The 20,366-nt window shown below is 42.4% G+C and overlaps 1 pseudogene; it reads right to left on the bottom strand.

The window, feature by feature from the left end:
* Positions 1-19,471: 19,471 nt before the first annotated feature.
* Positions 19,472-19,823, bottom strand: LOC147447087 (uncharacterized; annotated as a pseudogene).
* Positions 19,824-20,366: the final 543 nt, after the last annotated feature.

Genomic DNA, 20,366 nt, shown 5'->3' with positions numbered 1-20,366 from the left:
TTGAACAGCTTGATCCTTTTTCCTGCAATAGGCACTTTAAGCATAGTAACATCTAGTTCACATTATTGATATGTCGCATTATCAAAAACAAGTTTGCACCACATATGGTCCAAACCACCATTTAACCATTTTCCGCATAGCAGAGTATTGGTTCTCCAAGCTACTGTCATAGACAAGTACCTAGTCACCATCTTTGATAGCATGTGGTCGTAGTCTATGCTTTCCATAAACTGTTGCCTTGTTCTTTAATCTTGCCTCCTTAAGCTTCTCTTTAGCCTGCTCAATATCCTCTTGACGCCTCTCAAGCTGCCGAATACGTAGAGCAAGCAAGTCTTCAGTAGACATACCTTCTTCCCATGGCATTATGGTCCAAGTTGTAACTGCTTCCTCTATAGGAATAATGGGTTTTTTCCCATGCATCAATTCGAACGGCATAATCCTGTAAACTGAACCATGAGTAGTGCGATCAACCCACAAAAGCAAATGGCAAGAGTTTAGGCCAATCACCAATATGTCCTTCACACGCCTTTGCTAAAGCTTTAACAATAGGCGGATGTCCTCTTTCACTCTTCCCGTTACCTTTTGTATTATATGTTGTGGTGAGGGCGAGTTTAATGCCCATACGAGCAAAAAAATCTCGAGCTTCATCTGCATCCAGCTCCCCTCTATCTGCAGTAATTCTGCCAACACATCCATACCTGGAGATAACATCTTCAAGCAAAAACTTGCATACTAAACTGGTAGCTTTGGTATGCAAATCTTTGCCTTCAACCTGATTTGTAAGATCTTCCCTCGCAAGGACAATATATCTCATCTGCCACACTCCTCTTACTGGCATTGTAATAAGGTCCACCACCCACTTGTAGTGCATAGCCAATGGATAGGTGGGATGCAACCCATCTCTATGTCGCACATTAGAGTACTCTTGACATATTAAGCATGCTTCTACAAATTGAACCACACCTTTATACATACCTCTCCACCAATATCGGTCTTTAATTTGGATAAAGGTTGCCCAGGCTCCTCTGTTTCCAGCCCATAGCCTTTCATGAAACTCTGTATCACCTGTTTTTGGGTCGCTTTGTCACAAATAATTCGTTGTGGTACCCCTCCTGGGTGCTTCGATTGCTTCCATAAATGTCCCTCTTTCAGGAAATAGCCATAGGCCTTCTTCCTGATCTTCTTGAATTCTTGATCACTCCATCCTTCTTGTCTAGTGAGAGTGTTTAGGTAGCAGCCAATCATAAGCCACTCTCCATCATAAAACTCTTCATAAAAGACTTCAAAAACATGAGTAATAATACCACAGTTGGCATGTAGATAAGAAGACGTTGTGAAGGATTGGGGGGATGGCCTCTACAACACCTCAAACCAACACCAAGAAAAGAGGATGAATAGTATAGCTCTCTCGAGATAATATGGCTGATCTTCTCTCACTAATTTTCTCAATTTCACACACACTCAACCTCGACTAGCCTCGACTAGCTCCGACTAGCTTCCCTCTACACCGCTACAATTCTCACTACACTCCATTGCACTCAAAGACACCAAGGAATCAATAAAATCAAGGAAAAAAGTGAGAAAAAAACCATGGAAATCTCTGCACTTTTGACCATAACTCAAAGAGCTTCACTTCTTTTCAAACGCCCTTCCATGTGCTAGTAGGGCTTCCATAGGCGCTCCCATATATACACATAGCTTGACCAAAACCCACTCAAATCAAGCTTAATTTGAAAATCCACAAAGTTCAGCAAAAAAAATCAAAAAAGGTGATGGAAAACTTGGGGGAAACCTTGCTCTTTGATATATGTACAAGCAAGGCATTGCAGCACATAGTTTACCCTCGACTAGCTGCACCACAAGGAGCTGCACACACCATAGCCACCATACCTCAAAACAAGATGAAGGGAGGTCAATATGCAGAGCTAAGCACCCACTTTCATCAGCCCATTGAGGAGAGACACACTCTCAACTCACCACATCGGGCCCTCGACTAGCAAGACAGGCTGCTCTACTCCCAAACGCCTCTATCGCTCGCGGCAATCAGGGCTTCTTGCTGCTAGATCTTCCTCTGTCAAATCCCCCACTCACTCACGACCTCAAGCTGATAAAAACTCAGTTTTGTCATATTTTTCAAGTACTAAGTGACTCTTTCAAGTCTCAACACGTCTATGTACAAAAACAGCAAAACTATGCACCCTGCACAACTGGCCCGCATGTGTAGAGACAGCTGGCACACACCGCCTTTGTACACTTTGTACAAGCATGCTTTATTTACATATAAGAGACCCAAAAGCATTAAAAAACCCTTTCCAAAGTCTTTGGGGTGGCTTGCATCATTCCGTAAAAACATGTCACATATTGCCCCCCCAACAAGCATGGAACACTTTCAAGTGTTTCATGTACATTTCTTGCTTCATCACATGATTCTGGTCACATAAGGCCTGATTCGGATCCCATTGACTCTTGCCTTATGCATCTTTCCATCCAAGTCCTTGAGCTGATAGCTTCCATTATCATACACCTTATGCACCACAAAAGGACCTTCCCACTTTGCCTTGAACTTTGTTTGAAAGGTATTGTCCAAAGCACTATTATACCTCATAACCAACATGCCTTCATATAGCCCTTTTTACTTTATCTTTTCATTGAATACATCAGCCCTTCTTCTTCCCAAGTCTTCATAGTATCTAATGGCACTTTCTCTATCCAACAAGAGGCTATGCATAGATGCCAGTCTCTCTTTTACATGCTCCTCCTCAACCAAACTATGCTTCAAAATGAACTCCAATGAAGGAAGCATCACATTAATCGGCATAACACACTCTTCTCCATATACCAAATGAAATGGAGTGAAGCCCGTGGATGATTTTTGAGTCACTCTACATGCCCACAATGCCCTCTCCAAATACATATCCCAATCTTTTGGATGTTCTTCCACAAGCTTGAACAATATCTTCTGTAAAACTCCATTGAATGCCTCCACCAACCCGTTGCATTGTGGATGATAAGGAGTAGCATACCTATGTTTGATCTCCAATTTCTCCACCAATTCAGTGATAAGATCATTCCTAAACTCTTTCCCTTGATCACTTACAAGCTCCAACGGCACTCCAAATCTACAACATATGCAATCAAAGATAAAGTTGCATACATCTTTGCTTGTAGCCCCTCTACTAGCCTTTGCTTCTGGCCATCTTGTCATATAATCCACTGCACTAAGTATGTAGTGCTTCCCATTTCTAGTGCCTGGAAGAGGACCAATTACATCCACACCCCACTTCTCAAAAGGTCCATAGCTTACAATGTGTCTCAAAGGCTCAGGCATCAGCTTTCTCTTTTGATATATTTGGCACTCATGACAGCTTCTACACCAATGCACGACATCCCTATTCATACTTGGCCACATAAGTTGAGCATTCAATACTTTCCTTCTTGTAATTTCCACTCCAAAATGGCCTCCACATCCTTCCTCATGACATGCTTTTAAGCAATCAAAAACTTCATCATGGTAGAGAACTCTTCTCATGACACCTTCAGCCCCCTTGTGATACATTTTCTCTCCAATCAAGACATACCTCATAGCTCTTCGTGTGATTGCATGCCTTTGTTGAGAAGCCAATCCCTTTCTTGAAAAACCCGTTTGCAACACATGGTCTTCCTCATGGAGGGATTCCCTTCCAAGATACCTTGTCTCTCTAATTATCACCGCATGCACATCCTTTGTGAACACCTGTTCCGCCAACTCATGAGCCCTTACATTCATATTTCGTGGTACATGCCATATTTGAAAGGAAGTAAAAGACTTTAACAACTTCCTCACTTTGAAAAACCAGCCCTTCATGCCTTCTTGATTTACCTTCCAGGTACCTTGAACTTGCCGCACAATCAACATAGAATCACCTTTGATTAAAAGCCTCCTTACATGTCTTTTGACACATTCTTCCAGGTCCAAATAGAGGCTTGCATACTCAGCCTCATTATCACTCTTTACATCCACTTCTTGGCTTCCAAACCAGCACTCAATGCCATTTTTATCCACAAATATATAACCAATAGTGCCCTTATTAATGCTCCTTTTGAAATCCCCGTCAAAGTATAAGGTACCCTCTATATCCTGAAGCTCCGCATGCATAGTTGGGCTTGAAAATATCTTCTTTTCCAAATCTTTCTTCAACTCACTCCTTGCATGAATCTCTTTAAAAGTGAGCATATCCGCCATATTTGCTCTCACACTATCCTCCTTAGTAAAGCTCATGTCAAATTGTTGCAAGCTAAGTATCCACTTTTGCAATTTAGGACTATCCCCAGGATACCTTAGTGCATGAGGCAATAAACTACATGATGTTAACACCACGAAAGGCTTACAAATAAGATAAGATTTCATCTTTTTTGTTGCATATACCAATGCCCAAACCAATTGCTCGATCTCATGCCAAGATTTTTGTGCATCATTCTTCACTTTGCTTATGTAGTAAACCGGCCTCATATAAGATTTCTTTTTTCCTTTTTGCATCAATACTGCACCAATAGCATGCTCACCCACGCTCAAGCTCAAATAAAACATTTCATCCCAACAAGGAGGCATCATCAAAGGTAATGTAGATAGCTTTTCCTTGACGTCCTCAAAAGCTGTTTGCTCATGCTTCGTCCAAAGGAAAGGGTCTTTTTGTGTTGCTTCTTGCAAAGGGTGTACATATTCAGCAAGCATACAAAAAGACCTTGACAAGTACCTTAGCTTTTGTACAAAACTCATCAATTCCTTTGTACTTTTAGGACTCTCCATCATAAGAAAACATTCCACTTTTGCAGGATCTGGAGCTATCCCATTCTCACTTACCTCATGGCCAAGAAGTATCACTCTAGCTCTTGCAATTTTACATTTCAAAGGATTGATTTGACCCCCATCATCATCAATCCTTTTAAACACCATATCAAGATTTTTCACATGAAGCATTCTATCACTGTAAACACAAAAATCATCCATAAAGACTTTTAGAAAGCTTCCAAGGTAAGGCCCCAATACTTTGTCCATCCAACTTTGGAAGCTCGCATAAGAATTCATCAAGCCAAAGGGCATCACCCTATAGCAAAACACTCCCCATGGGGTCAAAAAGCTGGTCTTCTTTTGATCTTCATATGCAATCCCAATTTGAAAATACCCACTGAACCCATCACATACCGAATATCTCTCATGACCTGCAACAGTGTCCAAAATCTCATCCTGAAAGGGAAGGGGATAGTGATGCCGCTTTGTTGCCGCATTCAATGGCTTATAGTCCACACATATTCTCCATTTATTTCCCTTTTTTGGGACTATAACCACAGGGGAAACCCATTCTGCATCATCCACAAGCTAGATAAAACCAGTTGCAAAAGCTTACTCACCTCTATCTCCAACACCTTTCGTTGAATGGTGCCCAATCTCCTTAGCTTTTGAGCAACAGGCTTTGCACCTTCTTTAAGCTTTATTTCATGAACAACACTCTTTGTTCCCCTCATTTGAGCATAATCTTTGGCAAACAACTTGGGATACTTATCAAACAATGCGTCATATGCTTCTCTCTCACGACTAGTCAGGTCACCTGCAAGCATATCCATTAATTCAGCTTTTGGTACATTCGGCTCATGATCAGCCCCATGGTCATTTTCTGATCTCATAGCATCCCCTTTATCACAATTTTCATCATATACATGTATCCCACAAAGATCTACATCAAGATCAAGAAGACTTTCATCATAAACCTCATCGTCAGTACATGTAGAGGATGCACTAGAAGAACTGTCACACATGTCATAAGTGGATGGCGATAAATCTTGATGCATAGCTGGTTCATCATCAATTTCCAGCACCTTACATGTTTTCATATCATATCTAATCCTCTTATCTTTAGGCCTGTCCACAAAGAGGTCAATACATCCACTGTACCAGTCCTGCCGTGACCTCATAGCAATCAACCAAGGTCTACCCAATATAACTGGATATGCCCCAAGCTTTGCAGGCATCACATGAATGTCCATGACAGCCCTTTGACCCAAAACATTAAGCTCCAAGTCATTAATAACTCCCAAGCATTTCACTCTACTACTATTTGCCATCTTCACACTGAACAAGGATTTGCCTGTGAGCTGCAATCCCAATTGCTGCATTGTTTCCTCTATCATAACGCACACTTGGGCTCTACCATCCATGTACGCCTTATTCACCCTCCTTCCATGTATCCAAGCATCAACCATAGGCAAAACATCAGGAACTTTATGAAGCTGCACTACATGTGCATCGCGTGTCTTTACCTTCACCCTTCTAACACTAGCTAGTTTATGCCAGTGCCTTCTCATACTTGAGCTCAAATGCAAGAGTTGCCAAATGATATGTCGGCCCTCTTGTTATTCAAGACTTCTAAGAGATTGTATGCTGATTGACCCTTCCCAAGCTGAAAATCATCCATGTCATAATAATCAATATCTAATTCTCCTAAATGATTTTCTCATATTAAACTGATCATTTAATGTGGGGAAGTGCTAAGGGAGAAAAAGCTAGAATATTGGTTAAGTTAGCAGACCGGCCACAGTAGGGATCCAAAGGAGGGAAAATAGGGATCCAAAGGGGGGGCCATCTGCAAAAGAGCCATGTGAAACAACGGGCTAAAAAGACCCTAAGGTTCAGCCCATTACGACTTCCAAAATGCTAAGGTTCCAAAATTCAAAGGTTGTGTCCAAAGGTCAACCTTAGGGAAAATTGGATGCATAGTGAGTGTGCCCAAAAAGTCTTTCTGCATCCCTACATGGGAGGGGGCGAGCCCCAAAGCTAGGGGATGAGAGAGAAAACCACACACACACACACAGGCTCCCTTTACACAAAGGGAATGAGGGACACATGTCAGCTCCCTAGGCCAGATGCCCACAAGGTGTGCCCAATTCCTATTGGAAGACCCTTGAAGTGGACCAATGAGAATTAAGCTAGAGTAAATCTAGTTTAATTAATTTAAAAACATTTAATAAAAGAAACCAATAAGAGTTAAGTGTCCTAGAAGACTATTGGGCAGTCTCCCAAGGGGTCCAATGAGCATTCAGAAGCCCCATGGCTTGCCTGATTCCTATTGGCCAGGAGGCAAAGGGGTCCAATGAGAGTTTAGTTTAATTATTTAATTATCTAAAGCTCTCACAAAAGGGGAAAGGGGGACACATGTCAGAAGGCTATCACTTATGCTGCTTAATTCCTATTGGCTTGACCTGGGGAGGTCCAATGAGGAAAAAGCCAGCCTAACTTAGCAGCTAGGGCTCGCCCAAGAGAGAGGGGGGGCTGATTTTTGCTGGGCATTCACTCTGACACTCTCACACTTGACCATGTGTGAAGGGAAAAACACTCTATCTCCTCCCAAGCTTTAATGGAGAGCTCATCACCTACTCCAAGCTTGTGAGATAGAAGCCTACATCAACACTCTCTTGGCATGTGGATGCAAATCCAACCAAGAGCCAAGCTTCAATGCATGCTCATCTTCTCTACCAAGCTAATTACTAAGCTAAGCTATGCTAATATGAGTGATTATGTGAGGAGATGTACTTCTTTCTCGTAAGATACTTCTTTTTCCTCTCAATCTACTCTCATACCCTGCTAGCTCTCACCATCTTCGAAGGTGTGTGAGGTCTTGGGTCTGAGAACGGGGATAATTCAAGTTGTGTTTGATTAAGTGTTTTGCTTGGTGTATGAAGCTTCCATCTTCATTGCACTAGCTAGTCTTGAAGGAACACAAAGAATTGTATTGTACAATGTCTCTCTTGATGGGAGAAACCATAATACAAAGCCTTTTGGAGGGGGGACCGGCTCCATGCAAATCCGGTCCTCAACTGTTGTCAATAGTTTAATTGCTCTCTCTTTTGAAAGTATTGTCGATGCTATCTAACTAGGTGTTATGCTTTTTGTTGCTCTCTCCACCCAAGCACTCTTGTAATTATCATTAGGAATCTATTCTAATGAAATGCCCACTATGTTCATGCTAATTTCCACTACAAATAAGATTCTAGGCCATTAAATGTTAAATTGGTATCAGAGCTCAAGGTTTCTCTTTTCTTGCTCAAGAAGGGAGGTCCTCAAGCTAGCTACAAATGGTTGGTATTATTAATTGCCTGTGAGTAAGTAGAATAGGGATTTTTCAGCCTTGCAGTGCGCCTGCCTTTGTGCAGTTAACGGGGCATCACCGTCGAGAGCTATGGTCTTAATAGTGGAGTCCTACGGGGCTTGCCTACGGCTTAACCACTATTGAGCTATTAGAAGCTTGACAGGAGCCGGTGCTGTTTTGGTGTCGAAAGACCCTCTCTTCTATTCCTTGCAATTAATGGTATTCGAGCCGCGGGTACAGTAGCTTGAGTGCTTTTTCTAAAGGGGTAAAGAGGAGTAGCAACTAGGGCTTGAAGTGCCAAAGTACACCTAAAAAGTTTACACCTAAAAATTGTTAGAATGGCTGACAATATTAAAGAGAGTGAAATTAATGTTGATAACTTTGATTTTGCTCATGAGCAAGCTACTAATGATGCTTCAATGCTTGTTAATTATCTTGTTTCTAGGCTTCAACAATCCATGGGCAATCCATCTCTCCAAAGTGAAGTGCAACGGCAGCTCCGTGCTCACGGGATTCTCCAAGCTCATCACCATGACGAGAGAACACCTAGGAAGCCTCCTTGTGAGACTACCAAAAGAGGTCTCTCTCCGATTCGGGAAGAAGAAGAGAATCCATATGAAGGGCTCAAGAACTTACTTCTTGATGATGCATCTCCTTCCCAAAGGAGAACTCAAGAGCCTCCACCGAAGGAACGAGAAAGAAGCGAGTCTCCCGCCACCTCGGCGGAGATGGCTCCACAAAGACGGCGGGCTAAACGCTCTCCATCACCACCAAAGCGGAGAAGACCATCACACTCTTCTCCACACCATAATTCAAAGAGGGATGATAAAAAGCAAGAGAAGAAAAAGGCGAGAAAGAGGACACCCTCTTCTCCATCTTCTTTATCCTCTTCCTCTTATGAAAGCTATGGTGAAGACGACAAAGATCAAGACAAGAAAAAGGCGAGAAAGAGGTCACCCTCTTCTCCACCTTCTTCAAATTCTTCATCTTCTGAAGAAAGTGATGGTGCAACTTTTGAACCATCAAAAAGAAGAGGCCATAGGAAATCCTATGCCGCATGGAAGAGGTCGTCCAAGCTGAAGAAATTCAAAGAGGGAGGGAAGAGCATCTCTTTCCTTACCTATGATGGTACCTTCGGTGCTACAGACAAAGTTTTGGCCTTTATCCAGCAATTCGATGCGGCGTTTGGAGATGAGGGCTTCACGGAGTCCTCTAAGCTACGCCATGTAGCTATGCACTTTCAAAAGTCCGCCAGACAATGGTGGTCTAGCCTACGAGCCAACGGTGAAGCTCCACGAACATGGAAGGCTTTAAGAGCTTCCATTATGAAGCAGTTTTTGGCCACCGATGCCAAAGACAAAGTACTCACCGAATGGCGAAGCTTAAAGCTCTCTCCCAATGAATCCATCCACAAATATGTAGACAAGTTTTGGGACCTACAACTCAAAGCCACTGTCTTCAAAAAGTTGGATTTTGGAGAGCAAAAGCAACAATTTTGTGCGGGCTTAACCGAAGAAATGGCGGAGTATGTCAACTCCCAAAGGCCATGTACCATATCGGCGGTAATACACCATACTATGGTGGCCTCGCGAATCAATTTCCAAACGGGGGGTAAAAGAAATAATAAGCCCCCAGAAAACAAAGGTACCAATGAGCCTAAGGGGAAGGACAATGTCCAAAAGTCTCCTAAGGGCAATTCCAACAAAGCTAAAGAGAAGGGAGTTTACAAAGGAAAGAATAAACTCTCTCCTGAAGAGCTTGAGCGTTATCATAAAGATAACCGGTGTTTCAAGTGCGGCGAACAAGGGCATGCGTACCGCGCTTGTCCCCAAAAGAACAACCGCCAAGATCCTCCTAGAGCTTCTTTGGTTGAAATCCAAGAGGAGGAGATTCACCAAACTCACCACAAAGGATCTCCTCTATGCCATGCTTGGGGAAAGGTAAGAGAACATGATGCTTTTATTCTCTTTGACCCTGGTTCTACTCACAATTTCATATCTATGGAGTTAGCCACCAAGCTAGGCATACAATCCTACGAGATGGGAGATATCCTACCCGCAGACAGTGCCTTCAAGGGGCAAGAAGCTTCAGTCACTCCCTTAATCGGGAAATTGAGGCTTCATGTCCAAGGCTATGTGGACAAAGAGGATTTCTTTATCTCTCCTCTCAAGCATGAGGATGTAATCCTAGGGGCACCATGGTTTGACCGTTTGGCTGCCCATGTTAAATTTCCTGAAAGGAGAATCTCCTTTAAGTTCAGGGAAAAGGACATGTATATAGATGCTAGGGAGATGGGTAACACCATCCCCATTGTACATACACCAGCTTTCAACAAGTCAATAAAGAGCTCTATTTCCGTGTACATGATTTTTGTTAAAGATTCTCAAAATGAACCTAATGCTTTAGCAAAAGAAAATAAAAGCAACCAAAAGGAATTAGAGTTATCCAATTTTCTCAAGGGGTTTCAAGATGTCTTTATTGACGACATCCCCTGTGAGCTACCTCCTAAACGAGGTAATGACGACCATGCAATTGAACTTCTTCCAGGAAGTTCACCGCCTAACAAACCTCCTTATAGAGTTTCTCAAGCTCAACAAGAGGAGATTATGCGGCAAGTGCATGAGTTAATTGAGAAGGGCATGGTTAGGCCTAGCTCATCTCCATTTTGCTCACCTGTGCTATTAGTGCAAAAGAAAGACGGCACATATCGTATGTGTGTCGACTATAGAGCACTAAATAGGATCACTATCAAGAATAGGTTTCCCGTTCCACGGGTAGAAGACCTATTTGATAAGCTACAAGGATCGACCTACTTCAGTAGGATTGACCTAAAAAGTGGCTATCATCAAATAAGGATAGTTGATCAAGACATTGTAAAGACCGCATTTCGTACTACATTTGGTCTTTACGAATACATTGTCATGCCTTTTGGCTTGACTAATGCACCAGCCACATTTAACCGCTTGATGGAGAAGCTGTTCAGACCTCATCGAACCTTCACTGGAGTGTTCTTTGATGATATTATCATCTACTCTAATTCATTAGAGGAACATAAGCAACACCTCCAGGTAATATTTCAAGTTTTAAGAGAGAATAAACTTTATGTTAATCGAAAGAAAAGTGAATTTTTCTTGCAAGAGATTCAATATTTAGGTCACATTATCTCTCAAGATGGAATCCAAATGGATCCATCCAAGTTAGAGGTAATAAAAGGATGGCCTAAACCAAGGAATCTTCATGAACTAAGAAGCTTTATAGGTATGTGTGCATACTATAAACGCTTCATAGAAAAGTTCTCACAAATTGCGGGACCATTACATGACCTAACAAAGAAAAATGTTAGGTATACGTGGTCTGCTAAGGAGAACAATGCTTTCGAAAAGCTTAAAGAAAAGCTTATCTCTCAACCTGTGCTTACACTACCGGATCTCTCAAAACCATTTGAGGTCCAATGTGATGCTTGTGGTGATTGCCTTGGGGCTGTTTTGCTCCAAGAAGGGCACGCCATAGGCTATGAGAGTCGAAGACTCGACCCTGTTGAGCAAGCTCTAGGCATATACGAAAAAGAACTCCTTGCAGTTCTACATGCCTTAGACTCATGGAAGCACTATTTATTGGGGACTCCTTTTATTCTGCGAACGGATCACCAAAGTCTTAAGTACTTCATGACGCAGACCAAGCTCTCCGACAAACAAATGAGGTGGGCAAATTTCCTTTCGCAATTTCATTTTCATATTGCTCACATTGATGGCAAGCATAATCAAGTAGCCGATGCACTCTCAAGACGACCGAGAGTGAATGCGGTTTCCATAGCAACTCACAATGATCTATCTTTAATGATAGATGAGTATGCTATTGATCCCGATTTTAGAGATGTGATTTCAGCCCTTGCCTTAGGGAAGAAAGAAGAACCATTTACTTTACAAGATGGCTATCTTCTCTATGGAAATAGACTCTGCGTTACTAACTCACTACATGAGAAAGTAATGTATGAATCTCATGCTCCTCCATATGCGGGGCATAGAGGGATTCAGTCTACCCTAAAGGGAATTGAAACATATTTCTATTGGCCTACCATGAAAGTGAACATACATGAGTATGTTTCCAAATGTGTGGTATGTCAAAAGACAAAATTTGATAGAGGGAAGCAACTTGGATTGCTTCAACCCTTGCCAATTCCTAATTCACCATGGGAGAGCATATCCATGGATTTTATCTTTGGATTGCCTAAGTCTATCCATGGGAATACGGGAATATGGACAATAGTAGACAGGTTCAGTAAACAAGCTCATTTTATACCTGTCAAAAAGACTATCAAAGCCCATCAAATGGCAACCCTCTTCATTTCTCAAATTTTCAAGTACCATGGCTTGCCAATGTCCATAGTGTCAGATAGAGATCCTAGAATGACCAGTAATTTCTGGAAGGGTCTCTTTGAGAATTTAGGAACAAGGCTAAACTTCTCTTCGGCCTATCATCCACAAACTGATGGCCAAAGTGAAATAGCTAACCTAACTATTCTCGATCTACTAAAAGCCTATGTAACGGAAGTAGATCAAAGATCCCAATGGGAGAAGTACTTACCCTTAGTAGAGTATGCTTACAATAACACTGTACATACTTCTACAGGAAAAGCACCTTTCGAGGTAATTGAGGGAAGATCAAAAAGTCCCTTGCTACTTAAGGTACATGGGAAGATCTTCGCTGCAGATGAGTATAGCCGAGACCTACAAGAATCTTTCCAAAAGATTAAGGATGCTATCTCTATCTCACAGCAAAGGCAAAAGGCTGCCGCTGACAAGCACAGAAGAGCCCAAGCCTTTAAAGAAAACGATTGGGTCTTGTTAAAGTTTCCCAAGGCTCGCTTAAGGCACACGACGGGCAAGAATCCTACGGGCCACCAAAAGTACTATGCTAAACTAGCAAAAAGGTACTATGGTCCCTTCCAGATTCTTAGGCCAATCAATGAGATGGCCTATCAACTTAAGTTGCCCAATCATTGGCTCATACACAATGCTTTTCATGTGAGCCTCTTAAAGCCTTACAAAGGAGAGCCACCTCAAGAACCAACTATTGAAGACCCACCGGAGATCGAGGACCACGAGGAGGTGTTGCAGCCCGAGTCCATTCTCCGACATGAAGACAAGGTATTAAGAGGCGGTAAGACTATCCGACGATATCTTATTAAGTTTAAGAATTATCCTTTTGAAGATGCTAGATGGATGCAAGGCATACAATTAAAGGATAACCTAAACCTTTTCAATGCTTACAATGCTTCCCAAGAGTAAGCAAATGTACAAAATGTTAAAAAAATGAACAAAAATTTTTGTCTTATAAGACTCTTTTTCTTTATTTGTGCACAAAAATAAAGTAGTATGCATGCTTAGATCAAGTTTGTGGAGACGACGTCTCCCAAACACCAAGTAGAGCTTGTCACTCTACTATGGAAGACTGATAGGACTAATGTGCAGACATGCTTGCGGCAGCCTCAGGCTCTCAAGCGCCAAATGGACTAGTCATCCATTATGGAATGATGTCGTAGGGTAACATAGGGATCCTCTACCCGCTAAGAAAAGGACTCATGCATATGCTTTATCTTCTCTACACCATAGTTGAGGACGACTATGATTTCAAGAGAGAGGTAATGTCATAATAATCAATATCTAATTCTCCTAAATGATTTTCTCATATTAAACTGATCATTTAATGTGGGGAAGTGCCAAGGGAGAAAAAGCTAGAATATTGGTTAAGTTAGCAGACCGGCCACAGTAGGGATCCAAAGGAGGGAAAATAGGGATCCAAAGGGGGGGCCATCTGCAAAAGAGCCATGTGAAACAACGGGCTAAAAAGACCCTAAGGTTCAGCCCATTAAGACTTCCAAAATGCTAAGGTTCCAAAATTCAAAGGTTGTGTCCAAAGGTCAACCTTAGGGAAAATTGGATGCATAGTGAGTGTGCCCAAAAAGTCTTTCTGCATCCCTACATGGGAGGGGGCGAGCCCCAAAGCTAGGGGATGAGAGAGAAAACCACACACACACACACAGGCTCCCTTTACACAAAGGGAATGAGGGACACATGTCAGCTCCCTAGGCCAGATGCCCACAAGGTGTGCCCAATTCCTATTGGAAGACCCTTGAAGTGGACCAATGAGAATTAAGCTAGAGTAAATCTAGTTTAATTAATTTAAAAACATTTAATAAAAGAAACCAATAAGAGTTAAGTGTCCTAGAAGACTATTGGGCAGTCTCCCAAGGGGTCCAATGAGCATTCAGAAGCCCCATGGCTTGCCTGATTCCTATTGGCCAGGAGGCAAAGGGGTCCAATGAGAGTTTAGTTTAATTATTTAATTATCTAAAGCTCTCACAAAAGGGGAAAGGGGGACACATGTCAGAAGGCTATCACTTATGCTGCTTAATTCCTATTGGCTTGACCTGGGGAGGTCCAATGAGGAAAAAGCCAGCCTAGCTTAGCAGCTAGGGCTCGCCCAAGAGAGAGGGGGGGCTGATTTTTGCTGGGCATTCACTCTGACACTCTCACACTTGACCATGTGTGAAGGGAAAAACACTCTATCTCCTCCCAAGCTTTAATGGAGAGCTCATCACCTACTCCAAGCTTGTGAGATAGAAGCCTACATCAACACTCTCTTGGCATGTGGATGCAAATCCAACCAAGAGCCAAGCTTCAATGCATGCTCATCTTCTCTACCAAGCTAATTACTAAGCTAAGCTATGCTAATATGAGTGATTATGTGAGGAGATGTACTTCTTTCTCGTAAGATACTTCTTTTTCCTCTCAATCTACTCTCATACCCTGCTAGCTCTCACCATCTTCGAAGGTGTGTGAGGTCTTGGGTCTGAGAACGGGGATAATTCAAGTTGTGTTTGATTAAGTGTTTTGCTTGGTGTATGAAGCTTCCATCTTCATTGCACTAGCTAGTCTTGAAGGAACACAAAGAATTGTATTGTACAATGTCTCTCTTGATGGGAGAAACCATAATACAAAGCCTTTTGGAGGGGGGACCGGCTCCATGCAAATCCGGTCCTCAACTGTTGTCAATAGTTTAATTGCTCTCTCTTTTGAAAGTATTGTCGATGCTATCTAACTAGGTGTTATGCTTTTTGTTGCTCTCTCCACCCAAGCACTCTTGTAATTATCATTAGGAATCTATTCTAATGAAATGCCCACTATGTTCATGCTAATTTCCACTACAAATAAGATTCTAGGCCATTAAATGTTAAATTGGTATCAGAGCTCAAGGTTTCTCTTTTCTTGCTCAAGAAGGGAGGTCCTCAAGCTAGCTACAAATGGTTGGTATTATTAATTGCCTGTGAGTAAGTAGAATAGGGATTTTTCAGCCTTGCAGTGCGCCTGCCTTTGTGCAGTTAACGGGGCATCACCGTCGAGAGCTATGGTCTTAATAGTGGAGTCCTACGGGGCTTGCCTACGGCTTAACCACTATTGAGCTATTAGAAGCTTGACAGGAGCCGGTGCTGTTTTGGTGTCGAAAGACCCTCTCTTCTATTCCTTGCAATTAATGGTATTCGAGCCGCGGGTACAGTAGCTTGAGTGCTTTTTCTAAAGGGGTAAAGAGGAGTAGCAACTAGGGCTTGAAGTGCCAAAGTACACCTAAAAAGTTTACACCTAAAAATTGTTAGAATGGCTGACAATATTAAAGAGAGTGAAATTAATGTTGATAACTTTGATTTTGCTCATGAGCAAGCTACTAATGATGCTTCAATGCTTGTTAATTATCTTGTTTCTAGGCTTCAACAAGCCATGGGCAATCCATCTCTCCAAAGTGAAGTGCAGCGGCAGCTCCGTGCTCACGGGATTCTCCAAGCTCATCACCATGACGAGAGAACACCTAGGAAGCCTCCTTGTGAGACTACCAAAAGAGGTCTCTCTCCGATTCGGGAAGAAGAAGAGAATCCATATGAAGGGCTCAAGAACTTACTTCTTGATGATGCATCTCCTTCCCAAAGGAGAACTCAAGAGCCTCCACCGAAGGAACGAGAAAGAAGCGAGTCTCCCGCCACCTCGGCGGAGATGGCTCCACGAAGACGGCGGGCTAAACGCTCTCCATCACCACCAAAGCGGAGAAGACCATCACACTCTTCTCCACACCATAATTCAAAGAGGGATGATAAAAAGCAAGAGAAGAAAAAGGCGAGAAAGAGGACACCCTCTTCTCCATCTTCTTTATCCTCTTCCTCTTATGAAAGCTATGGTGAAGACGACAAAGATCAAGACAAGAAAAAGGCGAGAAAGAGGTCACCCTCTTCTCCACCTTCTTCAAATTCTTCATCTTCTGAAGAAAGTGATGGTGCAACTTTTGAACCATCAAAAAGAAGAGGCCATAGGAAATCCTATGCCGCATGGAAGAGGTCGTCCAAGCTGAAGAAATTCAAAGAGGGAGGGAAGAGCATCTCTTTCCTTACCTATGATGGTACCTTCGGTGCTACAGACAAAGTTTTGGCCTTTATCCAGCAATTCGATGCGGCGTTTGGAGATGAGGGCTTCACGGAGTCCTCTAAGCTACGCCATGTAGCTATGCACTTTCAAAAGTCCGCCAGACAATGGTGGTCTAGCCTACGAGCCAACGGTGAAGCTCCACGAACATGGAAGGCTTTAAGAGCTTCCATTATGAAGCAGTTTTTGGCCACCGATGCCAAAGACAAAGTACTCACCGAATGGCGAAGCTTAAAGCTCTCTCCCAATGAATCCATCCACAAATATGTAGACAAGTTTTGGGACCTACAACTCAAAGCCACTGTCTTCAAAAAGTTGGATTTTGGAGAGCAAAAGCAACAATTTTGTGCGGGCTTAACCGAAGAAATGGCGGAGTATGTCAACTCCCAAAGGCCACGTACCATATCGGCGGTAATACACCATACTATGGTGGCCTCGCGAATCAATTTCCTAACGGGGGGTAAAAGAAATAATAAGCCCCCGGAAAACAAAGGTACCAATGAGCCTAAGGGGAAGGACAATGTCCAAAAGTCTCCTAAGGGCAATTCCAACAAAGCTAAAGAGAAGGGAGTTTACAAAGGAAAGAATAAACTCTCTCCTGAAGAGCTTGAGCGTTATCATAAAGATAACCGGTGTTTCAAGTGCGGCGAACAAGGGCATGCGTACCGCGCTTGTCCCCAAAAGAACAACCGCCAAGATCCTCCTAGAGCTTCTTTGGTTGAAATCCAAGAGGAGGAGATTCACCAAACTCACCACAAAGGATCTCCTCTATGCCATGCTTGGGGAAAGGTAAGAGAACATGATGCTTTTATTCTCTTTGACCCTGGTTCTACTCACAATTTCATATCTATGGAGTTAGCCACCAAGCTAGGCATACAATCCTACGAGATGGGAGATATCCTACCCGCAGACAGTGCCTTCAAGGGGCAAGAAGCTTCAGTCACTCCCTTAATCGGGAAATTGAGGCTTCATGTCCAAGGCTATGTGGAAAAAGAGGATTTCTTTATCTCTCCTCTCAAGCATGAGGATGTAATCCTAGGGGCACCATGGTTTGACCGTTTGGCTGCCCATGTTAAATTTCCTGAAAGGAGAATCTCCTTTAAGTTCAGGGAAAAGGACATGTATATAGATGCTAGGGAGATGGGTAACACCATCCCCATTGTACATACACCAGCTTTCAACAAGTCAATAAAGAGCTCTATTTCCGTGTACATGATTTTTGTTAAAGATTCTCAAAATGAACCTAATGCTTTAGCAAAAGAAAATAAAAGCAACCAAAAGGAATTAGAGTTATCCAATTTTCTCAAGGGGTTTCAAGATGTCTTTATTGACGACATCCCCTGTGAGCTACCTCCTAAACGAGGTAATGACGACCATGCAATTGAACTTCTTCCAGGAAGTTCACCGCCTAACAAACCTCCTTATAGAGTTTCTCAAGCTCAACAAGAGGAGATTATGCGGCAAGTGCATGAGTTAATTGAGAAGGGCATGGTTAGGCCTAGCTCATCTCCATTTTGCTCACCTGTGCTATTAGTGCAAAAGAAAGACGGCACATATCGTATGTGTGTCGACTATAGAGCACTAAATAGGATCACTATCAAGAATAGGTTTCCCGTTCCACGGGTAGAAGACCTATTTGATAAGCTACAAGGATCGACCTACTTCAGTAGGATTGACCTAAAAAGTGGCTATCATCAAATAAGGATAGTTGATCAAGACATTGTAAAGACCGCATTTCGTACTACATTTGGTCTTTACGAATACATTGTCATGCCTTTTGGCTTGACTAATGCACCAGCCACATTTAACCGCTTGATGGAGAAGCTGTTCAGACCTCATCGAACCTTCACTGGAGTGTTCTTTGATGATATTATCATCTACTCTAATTCATTAGAGGAACATAAGCAACACCTCCAGGTAATATTTCAAGTTTTAAGAGAGAATAAACTTTATGTTAATCGAAAGAAAAGTGAATTTTTCTTGCAAGAGATTCAATATTTAGGTCACATTATCTCTCAAGATGGAATCCAAATGGATCCATCCAAGTTAGAGGTAATAAAAGGATGGCCTAAACCAAGGAATCTTCATGAACTAAGAAGCTTTATAGGTATGTGTGCATACTATAGACGCTTCATAGAAAAGTTCTCACAAAGATTTGTGCCCTTGTTCTCTTATTTGCAAAGACATCAACCTCATCATCTTCATCTCCCTCCTCAACTGCCTCCAAAATTCCTACGTTAAATTGTGGAGGTGCTTGAGCTTGATTTTGTCCCTGTTGTTGTGCAAGTCCTTGACCTTGGAGAGGTTGCACATTTTCATTTACATTGCCTTCAATACCTATTTGTCTTTGTATGATAGGATATATACCTCCTGGCTCTCTCCTTGGTTGATTGCAATTGGGCGATATATGCCCTCTCTCCCCACAATTGTAACACATCACATTATCACCTCTATTCCTTTGAGGCTGTTCTCCTTGAGGTCTTCTTACTTGTTGTTGGATAGCTTGCATAGCAAGGTTGAGGTTTCCTATTTTCTCTGTCAATATTTGAATGTCTTGGTGAAAGGATTCCTGTCCTCTATTGTCCACTCTTGGAGCTTCTACATGGATTTCCCTTTCAACATGCATATCCAAAGGCAAAGGCTCAACCACATTATTTTTTGATACATAACCATCCCTTTGATGTACATTTGCTTCTCTTTCCCTATTTGCCATTTCATGCCTTCTCACCTTCTTTCTCCATTTCTCTCTAGCAACCTTTACTGCCTCGTTGTAGGTCCCTGGGTCCTTGAGCTCCACCTTGTCTCTAATGCTTTGATGTAAGACAACCACAAACCTATCTTTCTTCAAGAAATCAGGGGGCATTTGATTCTCTTCAAGTCCCTTTATGATCTTTCTCCAACAAGCTTCAAACCTGTTTATGTGCACATTGATGTCTTCATGTTTTCCTTGTTGCAGCTTGCTTAGCTCTCTCCACAAATACTTAGGATCATCCTCCTTCTCAAACTCTTCTCTCAAGGCATGAGAAAGAAGATTCCAATCTCCCTTTACACCACCTTCAAGCCTATCTTCATACCATTCACGTGCTTCCCCTTCAAGTAGCAAACTCACCAAACGTACCTTGAATGCACCATCGTCCCTATTGCTCTTCAATGCAATCAATTCGATCCTTCGGATGAACTTGTCCACATCTTCTCCTTTCCCACCCTTGAAGACTTCATACCCATCTCCCGCCATAGGCCTTGAGTTGATCTTCAAATGGATGCCAAACTGTAGATCAAAACCTTGTTAGAAGGATTCTCTTCTCCTCCGTGGGGGCACCAGTTTATGTGAAGGATTGGGGGGCTGGCCTCTACAACACCTCAAACCAACACCAAGAAAAGAGGATGAAGAGTATATCTCTCTCGAGATAATATGGGCTGATCTTCTCTCACTAATTTTCTCAATTTCACACACACTCAACCTCGACTAGCCTCTACTAGCTCCGACTAGCTTCCCTCTACACCGCTACAACTCCCACTACACTCCATTGCACTCAAAGACACCAAGGAAGCAATAAAATCAAGGAAAAAAGTGAGAAAAAAACCATGGAAATCTCTGCACTTTTGACCATAACTCAAAGAGCTTCACTTCTTTTCAAATGCCCTTCCATGTGCTAGTAGGGCTTCTATAGGCGCTCCCATATATACACATAGCTTGACCAAAACCCACTCAAATCAAGCTTAATTTGAAAATCCACAAAGTTCAGCAAAAAAAATCAAAAAAGGTGATGGAAAACTT

The sequence above is a fragment of the Adiantum capillus-veneris genome, chromosome 11 (genome assembly GCF_014529385.1).
Source record: "Adiantum capillus-veneris isolate H3 chromosome 11, ASM1452938v2, whole genome shotgun sequence".
NCBI lineage: Eukaryota > Viridiplantae > Streptophyta > Polypodiopsida > Polypodiales > Pteridaceae > Adiantum > Adiantum capillus-veneris.
This window is presented reverse-complemented; position numbering and strand designations above follow the sequence as displayed.